Source organism: Rhinatrema bivittatum, chromosome 3, assembly GCF_901001135.1.
Source record: "Rhinatrema bivittatum chromosome 3, aRhiBiv1.1, whole genome shotgun sequence".
Lineage (NCBI taxonomy): Eukaryota > Metazoa > Chordata > Amphibia > Gymnophiona > Rhinatrematidae > Rhinatrema > Rhinatrema bivittatum.
In genome coordinates, this window is record NC_042617.1 from 232,513,048 (window position 1) to 232,535,509 (window position 22,462).

The 22,462-nt window shown below is 44.8% G+C and overlaps 1 long non-coding RNA gene across 1 annotated transcript; it reads right to left on the reverse strand.

The window, feature by feature from the left end:
• Positions 1-1,458: 1,458 nt before the first annotated feature.
• On the reverse strand, positions 1,459-21,268 carry LOC115087295. The gene is made up of 4 exons (XR_003855492.1): positions 21,085-21,268; positions 20,319-20,724; positions 2,224-2,314; positions 1,459-2,068 (listed from the first exon to the last, which is right to left on the reverse strand). It is a non-coding gene; the product is annotated as an uncharacterized LOC115087295 (long non-coding RNA).
• Between the last annotated feature and the right edge of the window lie 1,194 nt (positions 21,269-22,462).

A 22,462-nucleotide genomic window follows, 5' to 3' on the forward strand; every position in this document is an offset into this window, starting at 1 on the left:
CTTACAGACCCGTCACATAGACTAGCGGCCAACCCCTCGCCACCTCGCCTACAGTACATAGTACGGTCTACTAGCTCTGCGCACATGGCCGCTAGCATCTATGGGCTCTGCGCACATGTCCGGCAGGTCTCTAGCTATGCGCACATGGCCGCTAGCATCTATGGGCTCTGCGCACATGTCCTGCAGGTCTCTAGCTATGCGCACATGGCCGCTAGCGTCTACGGGCTGGCTCGGCAGCCGTATTGGTGTTAGGCTAAGGTGGGACAGGAGACCCTAAACTTACCTCTTGTAACTGACGTTTTGCGTAGCAGCTGTGGCCTGTATATTCTGTGTATGTAGCTGTTCAAATGCAGATTACAGTTGCTGCAAAGCTGAGATGCGTTACACCAGGTCCGGTATAGCCAGCAATGCAGAGAGATGCGCCTGATCCATGGACGTCACAGCATATGGACCCGTATCCACTGGAGGTACGAAATAGACGCTAGCGGCCATGTGCGCATGGCTATAGACCCTGCGGACATGTGCGCATAGCCCATAGACGCTAGCGGCCATATGCGCATGGCTATAGACCCTGCGGACATGTGCGCATAGCCCATAGCCGCTAGCGGCCATGTGCGCATGGCTATAGACCCTGCGGACATGTGCGCATAGGCCATAGATGCTAGCGGCCATGTGCGCATGGCTATAGACCCTGCGGACATGTGCGCCTCGCCTATATCCGTCACTGTAGCCGATGTGGCACGCACACAGCCTATACAGTGTAGCAGATGGATGACCAAGATGTTCCGTGGGCTGCTCTGCTGGGCCCTCAACGTCGCCCCACTCATTCACCCTTCCTTCCCTCCCTCCCTCTCCCACCTTTACCCCCTCTCTCCCACCTTCCCTCCACCACCACTCCCCCACCTTCCCTTCCCCACCGAGAGGTGGGGGAGGGGGTGGAGGGAAGGGAGAGAGGGGGTAAAGGTGGGAGAGGGAGGGAGAGGGAGGGAGGGAAGGAAGGGTGAATGAGTGGGGCGACGTTGAGGGCCCAGCAGAGCAGCCCACGGAACATCTTGGTCATCCATCTGCTACACTGTATAGGCTGTGTGCGTGCCACATCGGCTACAGTGACGGATATAGGCGAGGCGCACATGTGCAGTACAGAGTATGACCATGCGCACATGGCCGCTAGCGTCTGTGGGCTATGCGCACATGTCCGCAGGGTCTATAGCCATGCGCACATGGCCTCTCTCCCACCTCTCCCCCGCCTTCCCTCCTCCACCTCTCCCCCATCCCCTTCCCTCCCCCACCTCTCCCCCACCTTCCCTCCCCCACCTCTCCCCCGCCTTCCCTCCCCCACCTCCCTCCACCATCCTACCTTCCCTCCCTCCAACACTGCCATATCATGGTCACCTCCCACCTGTCCCTTAAAAGACCACACCGTTTATGGGTTAAAATATTTATTTAACATGTGTAACATATGTACAAAACAAAAGGGGGATGGGGAGGGGCAGCCTAGGGAGCAAAACTATGTACAAAAATAAACACTCCCGTGGGGTTAGGGAGGCAGGGACCAGAGAGGATGGTCACCGACGACGGACCATCTCCCCCAGGAGCCGTACTGCAGCACCAAGCAGCAGTAGACCCCTGGTGTTGCGATCCGTCGCCTGGACCAGCCTCTCTTGGAAGGCAATCAGTGCCCTCATGCTCTCATGGACCCCCCTCACATAGTCCAAGAACTGACCATAGGTAAGAGGCTCATCCTCGGGGGAGCGTGCCCCCGGGGATGGGCCTCTTCGCTGGCCCCGTGAGGGGGGACAATGAGGTACAAGAGGGCCCTGATTGCCTCCCTGAGCCAGCAAAGGCTGGCTCCTGCCGGCCCCAGCGTCCCTAACCCCACGGGCAAAACGGGGTGGTTGCCCTACAGGGGGGGGGGGGGCTAGGGGAAGGCATGGGGTGCCTTTCGGCCCGGGGAGGGCTCGGCCGCTCAGGTCTCCTCTGGGGTGGGGGGGGGGGGGTGGATCCGGCTCCCCCCCTGGAGCGGCTGCAGCTCCATCTGCAGCTGGCCCTGGCATTTCCTCTTCAGCATCTGTGAATACAAAGGACACTTATGACTACACTGTACTGGGTGAGGGGGGGGGAGAGTAGGTGGGAGAGGGGGACAGGAGGGAGGCAGGTGGTAAAGGACGGGATGGACGGTGGTTCAGATGTGGGGTACTCCAGTCAGTTGGAGGGGTCACTTACCACCAGGCCCAGCCCGCTGCGCACGCAGCCGCTCCATCCACCTGCGGCGATGGAGGCGAAGCCAACGGGCCTTCTTCTTCAGGTCCTCAATCTATTAGAAGGGAAGGAGGGAGGACCATTAGTGTACTCTGATAGTCAAGATGGTGACAGGATAGTTGGATGTAGGTGTGACAACATTAATGTCCGACGACCATGATATTATTCAGTTGACATAAACATTGTTTTCATCATTGGCAATTGAGGCACAACACAACCCAATCCTAACCGGTATTAAGCACCAGCAGGACATAGCAAACCGTCTACAGTGCAGATAAGTATCTGGTACACTATTCTGGGTCCTCAGGTGAGGCCTAACCTGACTTTGCAACTCCCACATTCACCACATCAACTTTCGTAGTGTACTTACTGAACGGGGGTGTGATGCCTCAGCGTTGTACCGCCTTTGCACCCTCCTCCAGGCCCTCCTGAGGTGTCCATAGTTTGTTCACTGTCCCTGGACAGGGAACAGCCATCTCTCTGCTCCCACCACCAGGGACGCCAGCAGCTCCACCTCCCTGGTGGTGAAGTTGGGCTGCCTCCCCCGGCCGGCCATTTTGTGTAGTGTGGGGAACGGGTCACACCCTCGCGGTCGCATGCGTACGCGCACGCGCGCGCGACAGCTCCACACGCACAAAATCGGCGCGCACGCGCACAGATAGGCATTCACACACAGGCGGCCGTGTTACGCGCACATATAGCCCTCTATAGATACGCGTATTTTGTGTGGCGCGCGCAACTGTGCGCATGCTACGCAAAATTGCTACCTTCTGCTGTGTGCGCAGAAACGCGTGCAGCTCTACCGCCGCGTGCGCTCCTATGTAAATCTACCCCTTAGAGTACTGTGCTCTGTGCAACACAAAACAGCCACTTTGGGCACTGCAGCCAAACAGCCCCTGTTCAGGGCCTGAAATTTCCTATGCAAAGTTTGGAACCTAACATGAGCTTGCCTCCCTTTTTATGGAGGCAACAAGATAAGGATTAGAAGCCAAAATGTCCAATTTTCGATCCTTTATTGGAGAATTAAAATCTTAAAGATTTTAATTCTATCCTTATCTTGTTGCCTCCACGGCTTTGTTAGACAGCCTTCCTTGCTGCTTTATCAACCTCTCCCTTTTTATGGGCCAGCAAAGTATGTAAAAAATTTCACAAAAGAAATTTAAAGACTACTTTGACTCCTCATTGCTCCTGATGTATAAGAACATAAGAAATTGCCATGCTGGGTCAGACCAAGGGTACATCAAGCCCAGCATCCTGTTTCCAACAGAGGCCAAAACCAGGCCATAAGAACCTGGCAATTACCCAAACACTAAGAAGATCCCATGCTACTGATGCAATTAATAGCAGTGGCTATTCCCTAAGTAAACTTGATTAATAGCCGTTAATGGACTTCTCCTCCAAGAACTTATCCAAACCTTTTTTGAACCCAGCTACACTAACTGCACTAACCACATCCTCTGGCAACAAATTCCAGAGCTTTATTGTGTGCTGAGTGAAAAAGAATTTTCTCCGATTAGTCTTAAATGTGTTACTTGCTTACTTCATGGAATGCCCCCTAGTCCTTCTATTATTCGAAAGTGTAAATAACCGAGTCACATCTACTCGTTCAAGACCTCTCATGATCTTAAAAGACCTCTATCATATCCCCCCTCAGCTATCTCTTCACGAAGATGAACAGCCCTAACCTCTTCAGCCTTTCCTCATAGGGGAGCTATTCCAACCCTTTTATCATTTTCGTTGCCCTTCTCTATACCTTCTCCATCGTAACTATATCTTTTTTGAAATGCGGCGACCAGAATTGTACACAGTATTCAAGGTGCGGTCTCACCATGGAGCGATACAGAGACATTATGACATTTTCCGTTCTATTAACCATTCCCTTCCTAGTAAGTCTTAACATTCTATTTGCTTTTTTGACTGCTGCAGCACACTGAGCCGACAATTTTAAAGTATTATCTACTATGATGCCTAGATCTTTTTCCTGGGTGGTAGCTCCTAATATGGAACCTAACATTGTGTAACTACAGCAAGGGTTATTTTTCCCTATATGCAACACCTTGCACTTGTCCACATTAAATTTCATCTGCCATATGGATGCCCAATCTTCCAGTCTTGCAAGGTCCTCCTGTAATGTATCACAGTCTGCTTGTGATTTAAGTACTCTGAATAATTTTGTATCATCCACAAATTTGATAACCTCACTCGTCGTATTCCTTTCCAGATCATTTATATATATATATATATATATATTGAAAAGCACTGGTCCAAGTACAGATCCCTGAGGCACTCCACTGTTTACCCTTTTCCACTGAGAAAATTGACCATTTAATCCTACTCTCTGTTTCCTGTCTTTTAACCAGTTTGTAATCCACGAAAGGACATCGCCTCCTATACCATAACTTTTTAGTTTTCGAAGAAGCCTCTCATGAGGGACTTTGTCAAACGCCTTCTGAAATTCCAAATACACTACACCTACCGGTTCACCTTTATCCACATGTTTATTAACCCCCTTCAAAAAAATGAAGCAGATTTGTTAGGCAAGACTTCCCTTGGGTAAATCCATGTTGACTGTGTTCCATTAAACCATGTCTTCCTATATGCTCTACGATTTTGATCTTGAGAATAGTTTCCACTATTTTTCCCGGCACTGAAGTCAGGCTCACTGGTGTATAGTTACCCGGTTCGCCCCTGGATCCTTTTTTTAAATATTGGGGTTACATTGGCCACCCTCCAGTCTTCAAGTATAATGGATGATTTTAATGATAGGTTAGAAATTTTAACTAATAGATCAGAAATTTCATTTTTGAGTTCCTTCAGAACCCTAGGATGCATACCATCCGGTCCAGGTGATTTGCTACTCTTTAGTTTGTCAATCTGGCCTACTACATCTTCCAGGTTCACAGTGATTTCGTTCAGTTCGTCTGACTCATCACCCCTGAAAACCATCTCCGGAACTGGTATCTCCCCAACATCCTCATTAGTAAACACGGAGGCAAAGAATTCATTTAGTCTTTCTGCAATGGCCTTATCTTCCCTAAGAGCCCCTTTAACCCCTTTGTCATCTAATGGTCCAACCGACTCCCTCACAGGTTTCTTGCTTTGGATATATTTTAAAAAGTTTTTATTATGAGTTTTTGCCTCTATGGCCAACTTCATTTCAAATTCTCTCTTCGCCTGTCTTATCAATGTTTTACACTTACCTTGACAATGCTTATGTTTTATCCTATTTTCTTCAGATGGATCCTTCTTCCAATTTTTGAAGGATGTTTTTTTGGCTAAAACATCCTTCAAAAATTGGAAGAAGGATCCATAACTGGCCCATGACGTACAGCTAGGATTTTGACTAGGAGGCTTTGCAGCCAACTTTAAGCAAAGATATAGTTACATTTATTTATTTAAAGGACCTATTGCCTGTGCCCTCCAACATTTGGGGCGGGTTACATAAAGACATAGGGCCAGATTGTCAAAGGGGTACGCGCATAAGATACGCGCATACCCCCTGAAACCTGGCCCAAACACCCCCTGTGCGCGTCGAGCCTATGTTGCATAGGCTTCCGGCTCGCGCAAACCCCCGGGATGCGCGAAAGTCCCGGGGCTTTCATGGGGGGGGGGCGTGACGGGGGGCGTGTCGCGATCCTCATGTCATCGGGGGCATGTCGGGGGGGGGGGGGGCATGACGCGGCCGGCGCGTCATCCGGGGGCGGCACCACGGGCGTGGTTTCGGCCCAGGGGCGTGGCCGCGGCCTCCGGACCAGCCCCCGGACTGGAACATGGCACGCGGCAGCCGGCCCGGCGCACGCAAAGTTACGCCTGCCTTGAGCAGGCGTAACTTTTGCAACAGAGGTGGGGGGGGGGGTTTAGATAGGGCCGGGGGGGGGGTTAGGTAGGGGAAGGGAGGGGAAGGTGGGGGGAGGCGGAAGGAAAGTTCCCTCCGAGGCCGCTCCGATTTCGGAGCGGCCTCGGAGGGAACGGAGGCAGGCTGTGCGGCTTGGTGCGCGCAGGCTGCCGATTTTGGGCAGCCTTGTGCGCACCGACCCTGGATTTTTATGGCTACGCGCGTATCTATTGAAATCCTGCTTACTCTTGTTCGCGCTTGGTGCTCGAACAAAAGTACGCGTTTGCGCAAGTTTATGAAATCTACCCCATAATGTCACCTTTTTATGCAAATGTTTGCCATTTTTGGGTGCAAATATCTCTACCGTGTAGTTTTTAATTTTTTCTTTCTAATGTCATTTGAAAAAGCACCTTTTTTGCTACAAAAGTCACTCATCTTGGACCCAGCTTTGCTTTGACAAGAATTACAGTCCCAAAGATAAGCATAATTTGCATGCGTGAATGCACTATGTTAAAAAGAGAATTTGACACCCAATTGTGAAACATGCAAATGAGCTAGAGATGTGAAATTTTTCAATGCAGCTCAGTTTACTGTGCTTACCACACTTTTAGCTTTTAACACATATTTGTTTATACATATTTTCATAAATTAGTCATCAAAGTCAATGCAAAACTTTGCTGATTAGTTACCTTGCATTGGCTGAGCCACTGCCAATTCAGCAAAACTGACAATACCATCGCCTAGGGGCCACTCTAGACAGACAAGGTACCAGCCACAGGTTTCCAAACCTTTATTTAAGCACAAACAAGAAAAGGCGAGACACTACATATGAGAATTGCTTAAATTTATAACTGTTGGACAAGGGAATTAGCCATATGTATGTAATAATGATGGAAAATGTATGTATTTTAATGTAATAGGGATATGTGCAATAGACAATATTGTGGATGAATGTGGTATGTGTGGAAAATGTTATACAATTTTTAACAGTATTATGAGTATGTAATTAAAGTAAATAAATTTTGAGGACAATAGACACAGGTATATATTGTATATTTATTCATGAAAGAATAATACCTGTATATCACCCATATGTTGTAATTTATATTTAAACTGCAGATGTCACAAAAATTAACGTATCCTGCCTTGCACATAATGCCACATCAATGCGTGACAAAGTGAATAAATGTACTGCCTGCCTGATGAAGTTGCTATGGGTGTATCAAGGGTAGCAATAATGTGCTCCTCTGAAACCCAACAGATGTCTCTATGGGGCGGCCAGTAAAATGACCTGGTAAGAACTAGAGGGTGCAAGAAATTGACCAAGACATCACGTTACTCAATTGAGATGTCACAAATATGGCCAATCCACCAGGAATTATCGTAGATGCAAGCTAAATACTGGCCAGATTGGAAGCTGGATACTTGAAGGGCCGGAAAAAATTCACGTTCATGTTCTAGAACACTTGCAATGAATGAGGTGATATCATTCAAAATTTTGCTAATGCAAATTTTAGTTGCATCAATGGGCTTGAATTGATGATTTTCCCTTGTGCCAGCAACTGATGACCTTTGCTAAACCTCTCATCCTGAACAAGTCTGATTGCTTCAATATCCTCCTTTGGCAGAGGCGGTTCTATAATGTGGCAGGGTAAGGCGGCTGCTTCAGGCGGCAAGATTTTGAGGTGGCAAAATTGCCCCCTGAAACCTTCCTGCCACAGCTGCCTCGCCCTTTATTCTGTCAGCAGGAAAACCTGCAGTACTGGCGGCATGAAGCAGTGACCTGCTAGCAGGGTTTCTGTAGCTAGCGTATGGCCGACATCCACCATATTGCCATAGTGTGGCTGAAAAGCCACTTTCCCTCCTCCCAATACAGCTCTTTCTCTTGAAGACTAGAGCTCTGCCTCCCAAGGGAGGAATTGATGCGTCCCCCTAGCCCTCAGGGCCAGTTGTGAAGGCGGAAGTGGGAAGGGGGAAGCTAAATTGGGCAGCACTGCTACTTAGCTCAGAGACAGCATGTGCAGACACTTGTTTCTCTGCAGGGAGGAGCAGTGCGGCCTGCATGGGCGCATGAATTGTCATCAATCTCCTTTAGTCCAGTTGGAGCAGGAAGAGCAACATGGAGCTCAGGCCATAAAAAGAAGCATTGACTCCCCTGACCCCCTGGCAGTAAAGTGCAGCCCACAGTGTAACAAAAAGATGCATCAGCTCCCCTCCCCCAAAAGTCAGACACAGTGTGGCTTGCAGTGACACTAGAAGTATCAATAGCCTCCCCCTGCCATCAGGAAGAAGAAGAGCAGCGTGCTGCATGGGTCACAAAATTATGCATCGGCCTCCCCCTGGCAGTCAGGAGCAGGAGGAGAAGTGTGGCCTGCTAGCAGAAAGAAGCGCCATTGGTCTAACCTCCGTATCATCAGGAACAGGAGCAGCAGGGTCCCAGGCTAGAAGAAAAAGGAAAAAGTCTGATGGGCCAAAAGAGGATTCTGCTGCTGATCTTGTGCTTCCAAAGGAGGGGAAACAAATGAGAAAACAAGTGTGTACATGTGTTTATGTGTGATTGAGCATGTGACAGTAGGTATGTGTGTGTGACTGAGCTTGTAAAAGGGAGCATATGCCATGTATTTGTGTGTGTATGTGTGTGTGTATATATATATATATGTGAGAGGGGGAGTGTGTGTATATATATATATATATATATGAAAGGGTGTGTGTGTGTGTGTTTATATGACAGGGCGTTTGCGTATGTATGTGTGTGTGTGTATGAGAGGGTGGTGGTGGGGGTGTTTGAAAGGGTGGTGTGTGTGTGGTTTGTGTATATATAAGAGGGTTTTTGTGTGTGTGTATGTGTATTTATGAGAGAGTGCCTGCGCATGTGTGTGAGTACCTGTATATTGTGTGTGTGAGAGAGGTTAAAGTTTGTGCACCCTCCTCCAATCTACGACAATCTCAGGAGGACTGGAAATCTAAAGTTCTCACATGTTCAATCACAGAATATGCACTCACACAAACCGACATGCTCTCAGTCACCACACACAAATGCTTTCATAGACAGATATACACACATACACACAGACACACACACACACACACATATATGCTCTCACACACAAAGATAGACATGCTATCACACACACACGCATGCTGTAATACACAGACACAGACATGCTCTAATAGACATACACAGACACTCTAACACACAGACACAGCCTTGCTCTAAACTAGTGGTTCTCAACCAGTGTGACACCAAGCAAACGCAGGTGTGTCACCACACTTCCCAGTCCCCCACTGGTTCAGCTGCTCCCCTTTACGCCAGCGAGATGCAAATTCTTCTTCTGCCTGGGCTTGAAATGCTGATAGCCCAGGAGGAATGTGGCAGGAAAGCTGGAGTCAGTGGTACTAGCAGCATGTTTTTTTCTTCCTGCCCCCGTGTTCCGGAAGAGGAAGTGGTGTGCAGCTGCCATGGCATGGGAAGAAAAGACCATGGTAATTTACAAGTGCGGGCAGCATTGGCCCAGAACAAAAAGAGGAACAATGTCGGCCCCCATGGCTAAGGGGACACCTTTCTTGAGGCTGCAAGGGTTGGAAGAAGAGGAGGATGCTGCCACCAGTTGTTCTTCAATGGGGGAGTGAGAGAGTGAGTGTGTGTGTGTGTGTGTGTGTGAGCATGTGTGTTTGAGACAGCATGTAAGTAAGTGTGTGATTTAGAGCCTGTATGTGTAAGTGTGTGATTTAGAGCCTGTGTGTGGGTGAGAGCATGTGTGTGATTGAGAGATAAAGTTCTTGGTTGGAATAAATGACAGTTTTATGGAGCAATTGGTTCAGGAACCGATGATAGAGGGAGCAATTTTAGATCTAATTCTCAGTGGAGCACAGGATTTGCTGAGAGAGTTAACGGTGGTGGGGTTGCTGGGCAATAGTGATCATAATATGATCAAATTTGAATTAATGACTGTAAGGGGATAGTAAGCAAATCCACGGCTCTAGTGCTAAACTTTCAAAAGGGAAACTTGATAAAATGAGAAAAATAGAAAAAAACTAAAAGGAGCAGCTACAAAAGTAAAAGTGTGCAAGAGGCATGGACATTGTTAAAAATACCATCCTAGAAGCACAGTCCAGATGTATTCCACACATTAAGGAAGGTGGAAGGAAGGCAAAACGATTACCGGCATGGTTAAAAGGTGAGGTAAAAGAGGCTATTTTAGCCAAAAGATCTTCATTAAAAATTGGAAGAAGGATCCAATAGAAGAAAATAGGATAAAGCATAAGCATAGGCAAGTTAAGTGTAAAACATTGATAAGACAAGCTAAGAGAGAATTTGAAAAGAAGTTGGCCGTAGAGGCAAAAACTCACAGTAGAAACTTTTTTAAATATATCCGAAGCAGAAAGCCTGTGAGGGAGTCAGTTCAACAGTTAGATAACAGAGGGGTTAAAGGGGCACTTAGAAAAGATAAGGACATCACGGAAAGATTAAATGATTTCTTTGCTTCGGTGTTTACTGAAGATCCTCCTGTTGGAGAGATACCCATTCCGGAGAAGGTTTTCATGGGTAATGATTCAGATGGACTGAACCAAATCACGATCGTAGGCCTGCTTGACAAACTGAAGAGTAGTATATCACCTGCACCGGATGGTATACACCCAAGGGTTCTGAAGGAACTAAAAAATGAAATTTCAGATTTATTAGTAAAAATTTGTAACCTATCATTAAAATCAGCCATTGTACCTGAAGACTGGAGGGTGGCTAATGTAACCTCAATATTTAAAAAGGACTCCAGGGGGGACCCGGGAAACTACAGACCAGTTAGCCAGACTTCAGTGCCAGGAAAAATAGTGGAAAGTGTTCTAAATATCAAAATATCATCCTAAGAGGAACCGATAACAGCCAATCTTACTTCCTGATCTTCCAGACATCTCAGCCAGCCTTTGATAGTTAATCGTAATATCCTCTTTGATAGACTAAACGAAATAGGCATTAAAGACTCAGCGCTCAAATGATTTAGCTCCTACCTAACAAATAGAACCTTCAAAGTAAAATTTCTTGACAAAGAGTCACATCCTATCGATCTCAACTTCGGAGTACCCCAGGGATCCTCTCTATCCTCTACACTATTTAATATCTATATGCTCCCTTTATGCAGAACTATCAGGTCTCGGTCTAACACATTTTATCTATGCCGATGACGTTCAAATTTTAATACCGATCCAAAAATCTATTGACCAAACTCTTAAGCTCTGGGACATATACCAATTTGCCAGTGAAAAGGTATTAACCCAAATGAATCTTTCCCTAAATACTAAAAAAATTAAATCCTATACATCTCACCTAAATTAAGCAAGACAAAAGAGCTTGAAATTCAAGAAGCGGACAAAAATCACACAATTATGGCGCAAAAACCCGTCTACTGCAAACCTGTCGGCCTTCAAATCCCTTATGCACCATTACAGGATCTCCATCCTTTGCATAAAAAGAGACTTCTATTCACAAAAAATCCACCACTTCATCTTTGACCCAAAAGCCCTCTTTTCCATGGTGTCATCCCTCACCAAACCTCCCGCTACGTCCATTCCAGATGATAAAGCCGCAAGCAAAGCCGCTGAACCAGCCTCCTATTTCAAGAACAAGATTTCCAACCTCCTGGCCCCGCTTAAGGAAAATAAAGAACCTATTCCTCCACTTCCCTTCTCTGCTCCTCTACAACAAACCACAAGCCTGGAGTGCTTCAAGCCTACCTCCTCTTTAGAGATTGAAAATGTGCTAAAGAAACTTAAACCAGCTTTTCATCCTCTCGATGCGATCCCAGCCAACCTTCTCATCACCAGCTCTCAATCTATCACCAAGCCCATTGCCCAAATCATCAATTGCTCCCTAGCTCAGGGCCTAGTCCCTGACCCCCTCAAACTTGCCATCCTGAAACCTCTTCTAAAAAAACCAAATCTTTCTCCAGACAACCCGGCCAACTTTCACCCTATAGCAAACCTTCCGTTCATCGCAAAAATCCTGGAAAGAATAGTTAATAAACAACTCTCGGAATTCTTGGACAACAACATACTCTCCCCGTCTCAACTCGGCTTCCGTAAAGCACGAAACACAGAATCCCTCCTAATCTCACTAACGGACTCCATCCTCTTGAACCTCGAAAAAAAACAACCCTGTCTGCTCATCCTCCTTGACCTAACAGCGGCATTTGTCATGGTGAATCACGCTATTCTAATAGATCGTCTATCTGACATTGGCATCAAAGGCATCGCCCTCAATTGGTTCAAATCTTTCCTCCAGAACAGGTACTACAAGGTCAAGATCAACAGTAAAGAGTCATACCCAATTAGCTCCACTCTGGGAGTCCCACAAGGCTCTTCATTATCTCCAACTTTATTCAACATTTACTTGCTTCCGCTCTGTCAGCTCCTCACCAAACTAAATCTAACCCATTATCTATACGCAGACAATGTTCAAATTCTCATACCGATTACTGATTCACTTCACAAAACCCTGGATTTCTGGAATTCCTGTCTACAATCCATCAACAACCTGCTAACAAGCCTCAACCTGATACTCAATCCCAACAAGACAGAGTTCCTCCTCATCACCCAAGATGGGAATCGCCTGTTGTCCAACTCACACCTTGGTTCTCAACCAGTCCTTTCCCCCCCAAGTCAGAAACTTGGGAGTCATCATGGACAACCAACTGAACTGCAGAAGCTTCATCAATAACACTGTAAAGGATTGCTTCTTTAAACTTCAAGTTTTAAAACGGTTGAGACCCCTCCTCTACTTTCAAGATTTCCGATCAGTCTTACAAGCAATCATTTTCACTAAAATCGATTATTGCAATTCACTGTTACTCGGCCTCCCTGCTACCACTATAAAACCTTTACAGATGTTACAAAACGCTACAGCAAGGATCCTAACAAAAACAAACAAAAGAGACCATATAACACCCATCCTAAAGAACCTGTACTGGCTCCCAATCAAATTCAGAATTATGTTCAAAGTCTTATCTATCATCCACAAAGCCATACACAACATCACCCCTCTGGACCTCATGATCCCGTTTCAGCCTCGCAGTTCCTCCAGACCGGTGAGACAAGCATACAGAGGCACTCTACAGGCCCCCCCCCTATCAAAACGGCATTAAGGAAAAGAGCTCTCTCTACCGCCGGACCAAAGCAATGGAACTCGCTCCCTCCAGACCTCAGGCTCATACAATGTCCAATCACCTTTAAAAAAAAGACTCAAGACCTGGTTGTTCAACCAAGCCTTCTCTTAACTCATCTACCTCATCATATCTCCCACTAGTAGACTTTGTCCTTTGCATCTCCTTAATGGTACTCTCGCTTTAATAAACCCGAGGTAGATGCACTTAATACCTTTGCCCTTTGCCTAATCACCGAACACTACACCAGCAAGCATTAGGCTCGCCGGTTAATCCGCCTTGCTTATATACTGTGTTAAACCCAGCTCTTTGTATCCAAGTTTGATTACCCTGGTTTAATGTAAGACATTCTCATGTCATGGTTATTGTTGGAATGTAAACCGACGTGATTGGTAACTATGTTACTTGAATCTCGGTATATAAAAATGCTAAATAAATAAATAAATAAAAAACTATCACATCTCTCTAGAAGTACGAGATCTAGGGATACTTATAGATTGCGAATTCTCTATGAAATCCTGCGTTAAAAAAATCATTAGCAATGGTTACTTCAAATTAAACATACTCAAAAGATTAAAACCCCTCTTATTCCAAAAAGACTTTAGAACTGTCTTAGTGGAACTTGTCTTATCAAGATTAGACTACTGTAACTCACTATTCTTAGGCCTTCCCGCAAATATCACAAGACCATTGCAACTTCTGCAGAACTCTGCAGCTAGACTCTTGACAGGTACTAGAAGATCCGAACATAACACCCCAATATTAAAAGAACTTCATTGGCTGCCGGTCAAATACTGGACCCAGCATAAAATCTTACCACTAATTCACAAAACCCTCTACAATGAAAAAACTGAATGGCTAACTTCTTCACTTCACTTCCACACCCCCTCAAGAATCACCAGATCAAGCGGAACAGGGATGTTACCAATTCCTTCCCCCAAAATTGCCCACCTAAATAATGTAAGACAAAGAACTATCTCTATTGCTGGACCCCTACTATGGAACTCTATTCCGCAGGAATTACGATTAGAAGCTGATATAAAATCATTTAAAAAGGGGATTAAAACTATCTCACACTTCTGATTTTATATCAAGGTAATGTATATTTTTATTTTTATTATACTATCTCTACCCTAACTATACTACTTCCCTAAGTGTTTAAAGTTTGATTATTTAGCCTACTATTTAGTTTGCAATGTTAATTATTTATATTATAAAACAATGTATTTACTTCTTTCCTTCTTTGGAAATGCAAATAATTTTAAATGATTATTTGCTAACTACTGTAAACCGATTTGATATGCTTGCATGAAAAGTCAGTATATAAGAATTATTAAATAAATAAATATATAAATAAATAAATAAATAGATAAAATCACAGAACATATAGAAAGACAATGGTTTAATGGAACAAAGTCAGCATGACTTTACGCAAGGCAAGTCTTGCCTCACAAATCTGCTTCACTTTTTTGACGGGGTTAATAAACATGTAGATAAAGGTGAACCGGTAGATGTAGTGTATTTGGATTTTCAGAAGGCATTTGACAAAGTTCCTCATGAGAGGCTTCTAAGAAAAGTAAAAAGTCATGGGATAGGTGGCAATGTCCTTTCGTGGATTACAAACTGGCTAAAAGACAGGAAACAGTAGGATTAAATAGGCTATTTTCTCAGTGGAGGGAAGTGGGCAGTGGAGTGCCTCAGGGGTCTGTACTGGGACACGTGCTTTTCAATATATTTATAAATGATCTGGAAAGGAATACAACGAGTGAGGTAATCAGACAATTCAAAATTATTCAGAGTAGTTAAATCACAAGCGGATTATGATAAATTGCAGGAAGACCTTGTAAGACTTGAAAATTGGGCATCCAAATGGCAGATTAAATTTAATGCAGATAAGTGCAAAGTGATTCATATAAGGAAAAATAACCCATGCTATAGTTACACAATATTCCATATTAGGAGCTACCACCCAATGTCCCATATTAGGAGCTACCACCCAAGAAAGAGATCTAAGCGTCATAGTGGATAACACATTGAAATTGTCGGTTCAGTGTGCTGCGGCAGTCAAAATAGCAAAATGAACGTTAGGAATTAGAAAGGGAATGGTGAATAAAATGGAAAATGTCATAATGCCTCTATATTGCTCCATGGTGAGACCACACCTTGAATACTGTGTACAATTCTGGTTGTCGCATCTCAAAAAAGATATAGTTGCGATGGAGAAGGTACAGAGAAGGGCAACCAAAATGATAAAGGGGATGGAACAGCTCCCCTATGAGGAAAGACTAAAGAGGTTAGGACTGTTCAGCTTGGAGAAGAGATGGCTGAGGGGTGATATGATAGAGGTGTTTAAAATCATGAGAGGTCTAGAACGGGTAAATGTGAATCTGTTATTTACTATTTTGGATAATAGAAGGACTAGGGGGCATTCCATAAAGTTAGCATGTGGCACATTTAAAACTAATCACAGAAAGTTCTTTTTCACTCAACGCACAATTAAACTCTGGAATTTGTTGCCAGGGGATGTAGTTAGTGCAGTTAGTGTAGCTGGGTTTAAAATAGGATTGGATAAGCTCTTGGAGGAGAAGTCCATTACCTGCTATTAATTAAGCTAATTTAGAAAATAGCCCAGCATCCACCCTCAAACCTCTTCAACTTCTGCAAAATGCAGCAGCCAGATCTCTCACAAACAACAAACGCTCCACCCACATCATACCCATCCTCAAAGACCTCCACTGGCTCCCCATAACCTATAGAATACAATACAAAGCCCTAACCCTTTTGCATAAGACCATCAACAATGAGAACGAATGGCTAAAGGACACCCTCCACCCTCACGAATCGGAAAGAGACCTCCGGTCCAAAAACACCGGCCTGCTCGCAATCCCGTCCACCAAACTGGCCCATCGCACCGCAACCAGGGAACACGCCATTTCAATAGCTGGCCCCTCAATATGGTACAAACTACCCACACAACTCAGACTTGAACCCTCAACCCAGTCATTTAAGAAAACCCTAAAAACCTGGCTATTCCAGAAAGCTTTCCAACCTATGAACCAGTGACACCACATGTTCACCCTATGCTCCTCCCCTCCTCTCACCTCCCCCACACCCCTGCCCCCCTCCCCAATCGCTAGACATAAGTCAAGCGTAACTCCATTTGTTAATTAAGGTACACAGTCTCTATGTAAATCAAACTTAAGCTCCAATTTATTAACTACGTTTCCCTGATACAATGTGATAATAAGTCAAGCGTAACTCCATTTGTTAGTTAACTTACACAGTTTCTATGTATATCAAACTTATGTTCCAATGTGTTAACCAAGTTTCCCTGTTACAATGTAATTATAATAATGACACTGTTGTCATATGAGTTTTTCTGTAAACCGATGTGATATGCCAAATCGAATGTCGGTAGAAAAAAGACAAATAAATAAATAGCATTAGTAGCATGGGATAGACTTAGTTTTTGGGTACTTGCCAGGTTCTTATAGCCTGGATTGGCCACTGTTGGAAACAGGATACTGGGCTTGATGGATCCTTGATCTGACCCAGTATGCAATGTTCCTATGAGAGCCTGTGTATGAGAGCATGTGTTGTGTGAGACTGCGTGAGAATGAGAGCCTGTGTGTGTGTCTGTGTGTGACTGGCATCCTTTGTGTATGAACCACAGCATGTATGTGTGTGATTGAGAGCCTGTATGAGAGCATGTGTATGTATAACAGTCTGTGTATATAAGTAAGAGAGACAGAGAGAGAGAGCATGTGTGTCAGTGTGTGATTGACAGCCTGTGTAGGTGAGATAGCATGTGAGTATGTGATTGCGAGCCTGTGTGTAAGTGAAAGAAATAGAGAGCATCTGTGTGAGAATGAGAGCCTAAAGGGTAGATTTTAAAAGGGTGCGCGTGGGCACATGTAGACCCAATTTAATAACTTGTGTGTGCAGGCGCGCGCAAGTTATAAAATCAGGGGTCGGCGCGCGCAAGGGGTGCACAATTGTGCACCTTAGGGTAGATTATATAAATTTACGCGCGCGCGTACTTTTGTTCATGCACCAGGCGCGAACAAAAGTACGCTGGATTTTATAAGATACAGCTAACAAATTATGCCCACTGTTCACAAAAAAAATCAGTCCGGCTTTGAAAAGAAAACAGCCGTGGTTCTCCAATGAACGCCGAAAACGTAAGCAAGACCTTAGACAGAAAGAAAACAAATGGCGCAAGGCCCCCTGCCCCAGTACGTTAGCTGCCTACAAATCCGCCCTCCATTTCTACAGGAACTCCACCCTACGAAAAAAAAAAGAGATTTTTATGCTCACAGAATTCACGACCTCGTATTCGATGCCAAGGCCCTATTCTCCTACGTATCAACTCACAAAAAACACTACCCCATCCATCCTGGACGACCAAGCACAATCTAAGGCCAATGAACTTGCAACCTTCTTCCAGAGCAAAATCTCCAACCTCTTAACACTCCTGCCCCCCAGCTCTAACCCACCTCCCATCTCCTTCTCCTCTTTTTCAAATACAGGAGCATCACTTGAATCATTTGAACCTACATCCGCCCTGGAGATTGAAACCAAACTAAAGAGAATGAAACCCTCTACCCATCCTTCCGACTAAATCCCGACTAAACTACTCCTATTGGTGCCGGACACTATCTCCAAGCCTCTGGCTGATATTATAAACTGCTCTCTATCACAATGAATCTACCCTGATGTTCTAAAACTCGCCACCCTCAAACCCCTTCTTAAGAAACCGAACCTAGACCCCAGGGAACCCAACAATTTCCGCCCTATCTCCAATCTGCCTTTTGTCGCCAAGACTATGGAAAAATTAATCAATACTCAACTCTCAGATTATCTTGAAGACCATAAAATACTTCACCCAACTCAATACGGATTCCGCAAATCGCTAAGCACCGAAACCCTCCTCATCTCCCTCGCAGACCACCTCATCATGGGCTTGGACAAAGGACACTCCTTCTTGCTAGTACTTCTCGACATCTCGGTGGCTTTCCACACGGTGAACCACTCCTCCTCCTAAATCTACTATCCGATATTGGGATAACAGGAACGGCCTTCAGATGGTTCGATTCTTTTCTCAGTAGTAGAGGCTATAAAGTCAAAATCAACAACAAAGAGTCCCCACGCATCAATTCTTCACTAGGAGTACCTCAGGGCTCTTCCCTGTCTCCCACCCTCTTCAACATCTACCTCCTTCCCCTCTGTCAGCTGCTAACAAGCCTAAAACTAAAACACTACCTCTATGCCAATGACGAACAAATCCTGATCCCTATAACTGAATCGCTTACGAAAACACTTAAGTACTGGGACAACTGCCTCCAAGCTATCAACCTCCTCCTCACCAGCCTAAACCTGGTACTTAACTCTGCCAAGACGGAACTCCTCCTCATATCCCCTGAATACAGCGATATCCTTCAGCTGACCCACTCCAACACTCTAGTCACCCAAGCAAGAGATCTTGGAGTAATAATTGACAACCATCTGAACTTAAAGACGTTCATCAATCACACAACCAAGGACTGCTTCTATAAACTACAGGTGCTAAAAAGACTTAAATCTCTTCTGCACTTTCACGACTTCAGAACTGTCCTCCAGGCCATTCTATTATCCAAGATAGACTATTGCAACTCCATTCTGCTAGGTCTCCCCACCTCCTCCACCAAACCTCTTCAGATGCTCCAAAACGCGGCCGCTAGAATCCTAACAAATACCAACAGAAGAGATCACATTACACCCAATCTCAGAAATCTGCACTGGCTACCAATAAGCTTTAGAATCCTACACAAATTCCTCACCATCATTCATAAAACCATTCACAACCAGGTCCCCATCGACCTGCAATTCCCACTCAGACTCCACACCTCTTCAAGACCTATCAGGGAAGCTTGCAAAGGATCTCTGCATGCCACTTCAACCAAATCCACCCATCTTTCAACCACTAGAGAACGGGCCTTCTCGACAGCGGGACCAGCCATCTGGAATGCTATCCCCCCCCGATCTCAAACAGGAACCCTGCCTGTTGACGTTCAGGAAAAAACTCAAGACCTGGCTGTTTCAACAAGCCTTCCCCTAACTCAGGCCTGTCTCAGCTATGCCACAGTTCATATACTAAGGCCTTCTATTCAGTGCACGCCATTTCAGACATTGTAAATGATTTGTTATAGTTACCGAGTTACTTTCTACTACTGGCTTCTTCATCTCCCTAGTTCCATTACCCTTGTTTTATTGTAATTTTTGCCTCTTCCTCTATGTTAAGGTTAATGTTATAACCCCCTGTTCCTTGTAAACTGATATGATATGATCTGTATCATGAATGTCGGTATAAAAAAAGGTACTAAATAAATTTCATTGGTGTCTGGAAATTTTTTCATTTTTAATTATTGGCTATTCCATTCATTGGCTGTTTTGAAATAATCTGTTCTTTTATTAGTATGGTTTTAGTGCTATTGATTTTATATTTCTTGATTTGTTTTATGAGGACTGGTGATGTTTCTCGTTTTCCTCTGTTACACTGCATACAGTCTCTCTGGCTTGTTGCGGTTTCCAGTTCAGTTTTTGTCTGCATGTTTCTAGTTATGCCTTATGGTCTCTTTAGTCTTTGTTAGGTGAGGGTCTGGCACACGTGACTGAGGTGAGGTATTTTGCTAGCGTGTAGTTTCTGTGTAGGGCTCTATAGCAGCCTAGCTTGGTCTGTTTTTCTAATAGGAGATGTATTAGTGTCTTAAGGCCTGGTGTAATATTTTCAGTGTTGCCTTTTCTTAGGTAAGGTGGTTACTGTTTAAGTGCTGGAAATTGGTGCTGTTTTGGTGTGGGATGTTTACTATTTATGCAATTTCTGTTCAGACAGAATACGTATCTTTTCCTTGTGTCATTCTTAACAATAAAAATAATACTGGATCTTTATTTTTTATTTTCGCCGTGAATTGTAATGAACAGTGTTTCACACATGTGAGCGTGGTCTGTCAGGTGTGTCACGATGGGAAAAGGTTCAAAACCACTGCTCTAACACATAGCCACACAGACATAAACACACTCTCACTTCCTACCCCTCTTCCAATTAGAAACACAGTAGCAGCTTCCTCCTTCAGCCCCTATGACAGATGGGGACTTCATTTTTCTTCAGGCCTTGGAGGCTGATGCGGCTCTGCTTCCTCCACCTGTGGTGGTGGTGGTGGTGGTGGTGGGGGGGGGGGGGGGGCAGTGCTGTTGCTGGTCCAAGTGCACTCAAATGTTGATGCTGCCTCTTCCTGTGATGATCTAGGACCCCCGCTCATCTTCTTCCTGCTTCGTCAGGGCCTTTCCTTCTTCCCAGACGCAGACTCACCATGTCCTCTTTCGGGCTGTGTGGGTGGGAAGAAAAGGCTATGCAGCTGTGGTCCAATGGTGCTCAAGGCGGCTGCCCAGTATTTCCACTGGCCCTGCCTGAGGACTGCAAATCAACCAATACATCACCTAGATAGATCGGGGAAATACGGTAAATGCTTTTGAGTGTGACTGACCGAGTGACAGAAACCAAACCACAGCAAATATATATAAGATAACATCAATAATAGTAGTAAAAAGATTTAATAATGAATCTTCTCGGACGGAAGGGGGAACAATGCTCCACCTGTCTTTGACTGTATGGTGCCATTCTAATATGTTGTACCCTGCATTGGGTGAATTTCCTATTCAAAAAAGCAGGTAATAAATCCAAATAAATAAATAAGGGAGATGCCTGAATTTTACATCGTTTTTCTTAGTTCCTCACTGCGTCAGTGTATGCAATTCTATGTCTATAGTTGGGGAGAGCGCGGGGTATTGCTGCTGTACCTGTATAACGCATACCCTCATTCTCGCTCTTGGGTTATTCAATTCAGTTCTCCCCTCGTTTCCGCCGCGCCTGCGCGCTGTCGTGGTGACTGACGGGAGATCTAAGATGGCCGCGTGCATTTGAAGCATTTTCTGTGTGCTGTGACTAGGATCGGTGCCCGTTTGCTGTATTTGTGCTTTTTCGGTACTTCTTTTGAGTAGTGTTAGTTCGTCCGGTCCGGCCGGAGAGCGGAAGCAGCGGAATTAGCACCTCTCTCAGCACCCGGAGTGGTCGCTCTAGACGATTCCTGGCTAGCAGGTACGTGGGATGCGCGGGCAGCTCCGGGAGCTGCTGTAGATCTTGGAGGCTCGCACGGGCTTAGATCGCTCCGTGCTCTGGATGGTGCTTGCACTTGGTATGTGGGAAGGGTCGAGGAAGCTTTTATGCTTTCCTTAAGGAACTCTGTAGAATTCATGGTTTAGTGGTTTTTTTGTCCTTGATAAACTGGACACTGCTTCATCCTATGTGACGTGTATGTGGTTTTTGTGTGTACTAGCGTAGTAGTAACACTTTCTCTGCATCAATTAAAAAAAAAAAAAGTTTCATCCTAAAATCATACATTAACATTTTAGGGTTGTCACTTCACCCGGGTCAAACAGCAAAGGTTAATCGAGGCCTAGTTTTGCTCGATTGAATGCATGAAGTCGTATTATCATTTTTCTAAGAAAGGTAAGACTGTTACTACTTCATACATACAATGGGTCAAAATCAGGACGATCAAACTGTTGGGTGAGTTGGTAATCTTATACATAGCTCCTTTGTAATTTTATTGCAGCCCCACAGGTTGCCATAGGACCAATTATAATTTATAATCGCTTGCTTGAATCTTTTCCATCGTCATTTATTTCTTGCTTTTCCAGAAATAGTTCAAAGTGTGTTACAGCAGGCTAAGGCTACATTTACAATGTTAAGCATATATAATAAGGCTGAATTTGCAGTGTTATACGTATGTAATGGTTATTGTTTACAATCACAATTTGTGACTATAAGCTCAGTTGATGGCTGTTAACATATACAGATATAACTGTATTCACAGATGACAGCTGAAGTTAAGTTTACATTATAAAAGTAGAGGGTAATGAGTGTTTTGAAGTAGTCTTCATAGATTACCTAAAGGAAGGCACAAGGGATAACAATATAGATTTTGCTAATTAAGGGGCTGATGTAATAAAGTGGATTAAAATTGTGCTGAGTTTCAATGCACATTTTAACACACAGGATACAATTTTTTTTAACTCCTGATGTAGTAAGTTAATGGTATGCTGATGCATTGGGAGTTAAAGTGTGTGGACTGGGAAATGCATTCACAAATCTGAGTTAAAATGTGGATACAGCACT